The sequence below is a fragment of the Idiotropiscis lumnitzeri genome, unplaced genomic scaffold (assembly GCF_059441095.1).
Source record: "Idiotropiscis lumnitzeri isolate Australia: NSW breed Sydney's pygmy pipehorse unplaced genomic scaffold, RoL_Ilum_1.0 HiC_scaffold_97, whole genome shotgun sequence".
In the NCBI taxonomy this organism is placed as follows: Eukaryota; Metazoa; Chordata; class Actinopteri; order Syngnathiformes; family Syngnathidae; genus Idiotropiscis; species Idiotropiscis lumnitzeri.
Window position 1 is genome coordinate 550,924 of NW_028283635.1, and position 9,156 is coordinate 560,079.

The window sequence follows — 9,156 nt, forward strand, 5'->3', positions numbered from 1 at the left end:
TTTTCTAGCCAATTTTCAATCGGATTCGTTAAAAGGGCACCGTGCAGGACGTCAAAATGTAAAAAATGATATTGATTGGCGCAAGGTGTATAACAGAATATAAACATATAGATGTCTTCAGGTACCGACTCTTGATGTACATGTGAAGTTTTGGATTTTGAGCAGCATGTGCAAGAGAGTTATTAAGCATTTTGTCCATTGCGGCGAAGGAAATCTTAAGTGAAAACTTCGAAGCCCCGCCCCCGTCATATAGTATTTCGGAAACAAAAAATTTTAGCCCCAGTGTTTGTCCCAGGTCTTAAGATGCTACAGACAGAATTTTAAGGCAATCAGATGAAGCCTTTAGGATCAGGGTGCAAAAGAATGACCCCTGTAAACATGCAAAAAAGGGCAAAAGTCGGACTTTCAAAAATTCATAACTCACTTCCTGTTCATATTAGACGTTAAAATATCAAATTTTTCGCCATGCCCGATGAGACTGCCAAGTTTGGTGAATTTTTGTGCATGTTTCGGGGGTCAAAAATGCAATCGAACAATCGGAAAAATAATAATAATAATAATTTCTACAAAAACAACAGGGACTTCGCAGCGGTCGCTGCTCAGGCCCTAATAATAATAATAATAATAAAAGTATTAATATTTTCTACAAAAACAATAGGGACCTCGCAGCCGTCGCAGTTCGGGCCCTAATAACAATTTCTAGAAAAACAATAGGGACCTCGCAGCGGTCACTGCTCGGGCCCTAATAATAATAATAATAATAATTTCCACAAAAACAATGGGGACCTCGTAGCGGTCGCTGCTCGGGCCCTAATAATAATTTCTACATAAACAATAGGGACCTCGCCGCGGTCGCTGCTCGGGCCCCAATAATAATTTCTACACAAAGTCCATTGTGGTGACCCGCCCCTTTTAAGTAAATTCAAAATGGCCGACTTCCTGTAAAACCTAGCTCATTGCTCCAAGAGACTTTTTTGTAGGTCTTGGTCTTATACATACAGTGAACCCTCGCTACTTCGCGGTTCACCTTTCGCGGGTTCAGTGCTTCGCGGGTATAAAAAATATTCGGGGGCATTGTAGTTTCGCCGAGCGGCACGACGGGCGCTGGAGCGGTTAGACGGCCGGCGTGCGCCGAAGAAGAGCGTGGGCGAAGAGGAGAGTGGACGAAGAAGAGCACGTTCCCCCGGACACGATCGGTGGCGACGTTTCGCGCGGTTCGGACCGTACCAGAGCTCCGGCCGGCGTGCGTGGCAGTTAAGCCGTAGAGGAGCACCTTCCCCGGGCACGGGCGGTGCCAAGCGGCCCCTAAGTTTAACCGAATGGAAGCTCCGGAGGAGGAGGGCATGCTCGCGTCACAGTAAGCCGAAGAGGAGCACCTTCCTCGGGCACGGGCGGTTCCAAGCGGCCCCTAAGTTTAACCAAATGGAAGCTCCGGAGGAGGAGGGCATGCTCGCGTTACAGTAAGCCGAAGAGGAGCACCTTCGCCGGGCACGGGCGGTTCCAAGCGGCCCCTAAGTTTAACCGAATGGAAGCTCCGGAGGAGGCGGGCATGCTCGCGTCACAGTAAGCCGAAGAGGAGCACCTTCTCCGGGCACGGGCGGTGCCAAGCGGCCCCTAAGTTTAACCGAATGGAAGCTCCGGGGGAGGAGGGTGGGCGTGTGTCACAGTTAAGCCGAATTGGAGCACCTCTTCCGCCCGGGCACGAGCGGAGCGCGAAGCTGTCAGTTATGAATGAATAAATGAATAAATAAATAAATAAATAAAGAATGGCACCTTTCATTTCACAGGGCACACCAGACGGCGTACCAGCAGGTAAAAGTCTGAGTAATTAAATAAATACAAAAAGAATGGCTGGGGAATAAAAAAATAATACGTTTTAATAATAATTTGTTTTTTTTGTTATAACATGAATTTCACTCTCTCTCTCCCCGTATATATATATATATATATATATATATATATATATTTATATATTTATTATATATATTGTATTTTTTTTTTAAGCATTTTTGAAGGTGCGCCACTACTTCGCGGATTTTCAGTTTTCGCGGGTGGTCTCGGTCCCCATTAACCGCGATAACCGAGGGTTCACTGTACTCCATAAAATTTACAAAAAGCGAGGTGAAACACTCAACCAGGGCTGCTCTGCATGTTGTGCTGGGCCACCTGGAACAACAGCGGAGCTATGCAAGGATGCTCTTTGTGGACTACAGCTCGGCATTCAACACGATCATCCCAGACATCCTCGTCGCCAAACTGGACACTCTCGGCCTCCCTGCCCTCACACGCATCTGGATTAAGGACTTTCTGACCAACAGACCCCAGACTGTGTTGCTCGGCCCCTACACGTCCTCCACCCTCATGCTGAGCACCGGTTCCCCCCAAGGATGCGTGCTGAGCCCTCTCCTGTACGCCCTCTACACCTACGACTGCAGCCCGGCCCACGGCAACAACACCATCGTCAAGTTTGCTGACGACACGACAGTGGTCGGTCTGATCTCGGAAGGTGACGAGACAGCCTCCAGAGAGGAGGTAGGGAGACTGACAACTTGGTGCAAGGACAACAGACTGCACCTTAACTCTGCTAAAACAAAGGAGATTGTCGTCGACTTCAGGAGGAACAAGACGCTGCCGCCCCCCCTCTGCATCGAAGGCGTGTGTGTGGAGAGGGTCCACACGTTCAAGTTCCTGGGAGTACAGATCTCTGATGACCTTTCTTGGAGTCACAACACCACAGCAGTGGTAAAGAAGGTCCGCCAACGTCTGCACTTCCTGAGAGTCCTCAGGAAATTCAACCTGGACAGGAAGCTGCTGCTGGCCTTCTACCACTCGTCCATCGAGAGCCTGCTGACGTACTGTGTCTCCACCTGGTACAGCGGCTGCACTGAGGCGGACAGAGTGAGGCTCCAGAGGACAGTCAAAACAGCGCAAAGGATTATTGGCTGCCCTCTCCCCTCGCTGTCGGACATCTACACCGCCCGGTGCCTCAGAAGGGCTCTCAACATCGTCAAAGACAATACCCACCCAAACTCACACCTGTTCGACCTGTTGCCCTCTGGCAGGCGCTACAGATGCATCAAATCAAGGACCAATAGACTGAGAAACAGTTTCTTTCCGAGAGCCATCTCCATACTGAACTCTCACACACACACGAGACCACCCTAACCTTGCAAAACAGCATTGTGATGTGTTTCTATATGCCCTATTCAGTACTGAATTCCATTGCACTGTCTTATTTATTTATCTAATTTATATATTGTCTGTATTATTGTTGTATTGCACTGGAGAGGGGAGCCCTCTAATCTCGTTGCACACTTGAGTACAATGACAATAAAGGGATTTCTATTTCTATTCTATTCTTTTTTTAACTTTTCTCGAGGGCCATGGCGAGCCATTTCAAAAAAGCTGCACAACTAACGTATAAAATATTGATAAATTTGCTCTGCCTGATGTGTGTGTAAAGTTTCACGAGTTGTCGTTCATATTTAGAACCTCATAATCAGCGTTGTTTTATTGCCGAACAGTGCAATGCCACTCTCACAACTTTTCACGAAAAAGGATGAATTTCGTATTGTGACATCCTCATGGCCGAAACAGTCATCCGAGCATATATGAGGGCGACCTTGTTGAGTTGCACGGAGAAAAACATCCAAGAAAATAACTTGTATTAGCTTTTACCAGTTGGTGGCGCTACTACTACGATGAAAAATAAGTTGGTAGATGTCTTCAGGGCTGAAGTATCCTCAAATGTGTACAACTTCGAGAAGATAGGATCATCTGAGTCATGTTGCCGGAGCTTTTGTTGCCACAAAGTACAATCGGATTTTTCAGCACCGTAATAGCCACGCCTTTTGCCAAAACGTCACAAAATTCGGCACAGAGTAAGATCATTGTCTTGAGTCTTTTCTGACTAATTTTCAGTCGGATTCGTCAAAAGGGCACCGTGCAGTACGTGAAAATTAAAATAAAAACAAATTTTTGATTCCACTTGGCGGCGCTGTGTGTATAACAAAATAATAACATTAAGATGTCTTCAGGTCGGGACGTTTTATTTACAGGTGAAGGTTTGGATTTTTAGGAGCATGTGCAGGGGCGTTATTAAGCATTCATTTATTTGTATTAGGTTCATTTTGTCTTCTTATTATTGATATTTGACTGATTCATTAAAAGCAGACAATTATGTTTTAGGTTAATTTTTTACCTGACATGTTTCGGCGAGTCTTTCGCCTTCTTCAGAGTGTCGCATGATGGTGTCTTGAGACCCGTCTTTATCAGCTGATGTTCCATGAGGGTGTGACTTACCTGTCAAAAAAATGAAAAATCAGAGCAGTAAAAGAACAAGCACAACATGAACATTACAAATCAGCAATCACTGACCACTGCAAAAGGGAAAACCACATCATGGACCGGGAGAAGGGCAGGGTCATCCGCACCGAAGAGAACAAACAACAGCGCTGGATCAGAGAGGCCATTGAGATCTGCAAGCGAGGCATAAAAACCATGAACAGAGACAAGGGAGCCTTCATCCTCTCTACCACCTGGAGCAGCATCTTGGCGGAGTGAACGGACAGCGGGGGGCGTGACTTGCCTTCATTCTTGTGACAGGTAAGTCACGCCCTCATGGAACATCAGCTGATAAAGACGGGCCACAAGACACCATCATGTGACACTCTGAAGAAGGCGAAAGACTTTCGTATTGTGACATCCTCAAGGCCTAAACACTCATCCGATCAAAAATAAGTTGGCAGCCGTCTTCAGGGCCTGAATATCCTCAAATGTGAAAAATTTCGAGAAGATGGATCATCTGAATCATTTTGCAGGAACTTTTGTTGCCACGGAGAATAATCAGACTCTGCGGCACCGTAATAGCCACGCCCTTCGAAGGAAAGTCACAAAAATAGGGATAGAGTAAGATCAATGTCTTGAGTCTTTTCTAGCCAATTTTCAATCGGATTCGTTAAAAGGGCACCGTGCAGGACGTCAAAATGTAAAAAATGATATTGATTGGCGCAAGGTGTATAACAGAATATAAACATATAGATGTCTTCAGGTACCGACTCTTGATGTACATGTGAAGTTTTGGATTTTTAGCAGCATGTGCAAGAGAGTTATTAAGCATTTTGTCCATTGCGGCGAAGGAAATCTTAAGTGAAAACTTCGAAGCCCCGCCCCCGTCATATAGTATTGCGGAAACAAAAAATTTTAGCCCCAGTGTTTGTCCCAGGTCTTAAGATGCTACAGACAGAATTTTAAGGCAATCAGATGAAGCCTTTAGGATCAGGGTGCAAAAGAATGACCCCTGTAAACATGCAAAAAAGGGCAAAAGTCGGACTTTCAAAAATTCATAACTCACTTCCTGTTCATATTAGACGTTAAAATATCAAATTTTTCGCCATGCCCGATGAGACTGCCAAGTTTGGTGAATTTTTGTGCATGTTTCGGGGGTCAAAAATGCAATCGAACAATCGGAAAAATAATAATAATAATAATTTCTACAAAAACAACAGGGACTTCGCAGCGGTCGCTGTTCAGGCCCTAATAATAATAATAATAATAAAAGTATTAATATTTTCTACAAAAACAATAGGGACCTCGCAGCCGTCGCAGCTCGGGCCCTAATAACAATTTCTAGAAAAACAATAGGGACCTCGCAGCGGTCACTGCTCGGGCCCTAATAATAATAATAATAATAATAATTTCCACAAAAACAATGGGGACCTCGTAGCGGTCGCTGCTCGGGCCCTAATAATAATTTCTACATAAACAATAGGGACCTCGCCGCGGTCGCTGCTCGGGCCCCAATAATAATTTCTACACAAAGTCCATTGTGGTGACCCGCCCCTTTTAAGTAAATTCAAAATGGCCGACTTCCTGTAAAACCTAGCTCATCTCTCCAAGAGACTTTTTTTGTAGGTCTTGGTCTTATACATACAGTGAACCCTCGCTACTTCGCGGTTCACCTTTCGCGGGTTCAGTGCTTCGCGGGTATAAAAAATATTTGGGGGCATTGTAGTTTCGCCGAGCGGCACGACGGGCGCTGGAGCGGTTAGACGGCCGGCGTGCGCCGAAGAAGAGCGTGGGCGAAGAGGAGAGTGGACGAAGAAGAGCACGTTCCCCCGGACACGATCGGTGGCGACGTTTCGCGCGGTTCGGACCGTACCAGAGCTCCGGCCGGCGTGCGTGGCAGTTAAGCCGTAGAGGAGCACCTTCCCCGGGCACGGGCGGTGCCAAGCGGCCCCTAAGTTTAACCGAATGGAAGCTCCGGAGGAGGAGGGCATGCTCGCGTCACAGTAAGCCGAAGAGGAGCACCTTCCCCGGGCACGGGCGGTTCCAAGCGGCCCCTAAGTTTAACCAAATGGAAGCTCCGGAGGAGGAGGGCATGCTCGCGTCACAGTAAGCCGAAGAGGAGCACCTTCGCCGGGCACGGGCGGTTCCAAGCGGCCCCTAAGTTTAACCGAATGGAAGCTCCGGAGGAGGCGGGCATGCTCGCGTCACAGTAAGCCGAAGAGGAGCACCTTCCCCGGGCACGGGCGGTGCCAAGCGGCCCCTAAGTTTAACCGAATGGAAGCTCCGGGGGAGGAGGGCGGGCGTGTGTCACAGTTAAGCCGAATTGGAACACCTCTTCCGCCCGGGCACGAACGGAGCGCGAAGCTGTCAGTTATGAATGAATAAATGAATAAATAAATAAATAAATAAAGAATGCCACCTTTCATTTCACAGGGCACACCGGACGGCGTACCAGCAGGTAATAGTCGGAGTAATTAAATAAATACAAAAAGAATGGCTGGGGAATAAAAAAATAATACGTTTTAATAATAATTTGTTTTTTTTGTTATAACATGAATTTCACTCTCTCTCTCTCTCTGTATATATATATATATATATCTATATATATATCTATATATATATATATTCATTATATATATTGTATTTTTTTTTAAGCATTTTTGAAGGTGCGCCGCTACTTCGCGGATTTTCAGTTTCCGCGGGTGGTCTCGGTCCCCATTAACCGCGACAACCGAGGGTTCACTGTACTCCATAAAATTTACAAAAAGCGAGGTGAAACACTCAACCAGGGCTGCTTTTTTGAACATTTCTCGAGGGCCATGGCGAGCCATTTAAAAAAAGCTGCACAACTAACGTATAAAATATTGATAAATTTGCTCTGCCTGATGTGTGTGTCAAGTTTCACGAGTTGTCGTTCATATTTAGAACCTCATAATCAGCGTTGTTTTATTGCCGGACAGTGCAATGCCACTCCCACAACTTTTCACGAAAAAGGATGAATTTCGTATTGTGACATCCTCATGGACGAAACAGTCCTCCGAGCATATATGAGGGCGACCTTGTTGAGTTGCACGGAGAAAAACATCCAAGAAAATAACTTGTATTAGCTTTTACCAGTTGGTGGCGCTACTACTACGATGAAAAATAAGTTGGTAGATGTCTTCAGGGTTGAAGTATCCTCAAATGTGTACAACTTCGAGAAGATAGGATCATCTCAGTCATGTTGCCGGAGCTTTTGTTGCCACAAAGTACAATCGGACTTTTCAGCACCGTAATAGCCACGCCTTTTGCCAAAACGTCACAAAACTCGGCAGAGAGTAAGATCATTGTCTTGAGTCTTTTCTGACTAATTTTCAGTCGGATTCGTCAAAAGGGCACCGTGCAGTACGTGAAAATTAAAATAAAAACAATTTTTTTATTCCACTTGGCGGCGCTGTGTGTATAACAAAATAATAACATTAAGATGTCTTCAGGTCGGGACATTTTATTTACAGGTGAAGGTTTGGATTTTTAGGAGCATGTGCAGGGGAGTTATTAAGCATTCATTTATTTGTATTAGGTTCATTTTGTCTTCTTATTATTGATATTTGACAGATTCATTAAAAGCAGACAATTATGTTTTAGGTAAATTTTTTACCTGACATGTTTCGGCGAGTCTTTCGCCTTCTTCAGAGTGTCGCATGATGGTGTCTTGAGACCCGTCTTTATCAGCTGATGTTCCATGAGGGTGTGAATTACCTGTCAAAAAAATGAAAAATCATAGCAGTAAAAGAACAAGCACAACATGAACATTACAAATCAGCAATCACTGACCACTGCAAAAGGGAAAACCACATCATGGACCGGGAGAAGGGCAGGGTCATCCGCACCGAAGAGAACAAACAACAGCGCTGGATCAGAGAGGCCATTGAGATCTGCAAGCGAGGCATAAAAACCATGAACAGAGACAAGGGAGCCTTCATCCTCTCTACCACCTGGAGCAGCATCTTGGCGGAGTGAACGGACAGCGGGGGGCGTGACTTGCCTTCATTCTTGTGACAGGTAAGTCACGCCCTCATGGAACATCAGCTGATAAAGACGGGTCACAAGACACCATCATGTGACACTCTGAAGAAGGCGAAAGACTTTCGTATTGTGACATCCTCAAGGCCTAAACACTCATCCGAGCAAATATAAGGTAGATTTTGTTAACCTGCCCGGAGAAAAACATCAACGAAAATAATTTGTATTTGTTTTAACCAGTTGGTGGCGCTACCACTGCGATCAAAAATAAGTTGGCAGCCGTCTTCAGGGCCTGAATATCCTCAAATGTGAAAAATTTCGAGAAGATGGATCATCTGAATCATTTTGCAGGAACTTTTGTTGCCACGGAGAATAATCAGACTGTGCGGCACCGCAATAGCCACGCCCTTCGAAGGAAAGTCACAAAAATAGGGATAGAGTAAGATCAATGTCTTGAGTCTTTTCTAGCCAATTTTCAATCGGATTCGTTAAAAGGGCACCGTGCAGTACGTCAAAATGTAAAAAATGATATTGATTGGCGCAAGGTGTATAACAGAATATAAACATATAGATGTCTTCAGGTACCGACTCTTTATGTATATGTGAAGTTTTGGATTTTTAGCAGCATGTGCAGGAGAGTTATTAAGCATTTTGTCCATTGCGGCGAAGGAAATCTTAAGTGAAAACTTTGAAGCCCCGCCCCCGTCATATAGTATTTCGGAAACAAAAGATTTTAGCCCCAGTGTTTGTCCCAGGTCTTAAGATGCTACAGACAGAATTTTAAGGCAATCAGATGAAGCCTTTAGGATCAGGGTGCAAAAGAATGACCCCTGTAAACATGCAAAAAAGGGCAAAAGTCGGACTTTC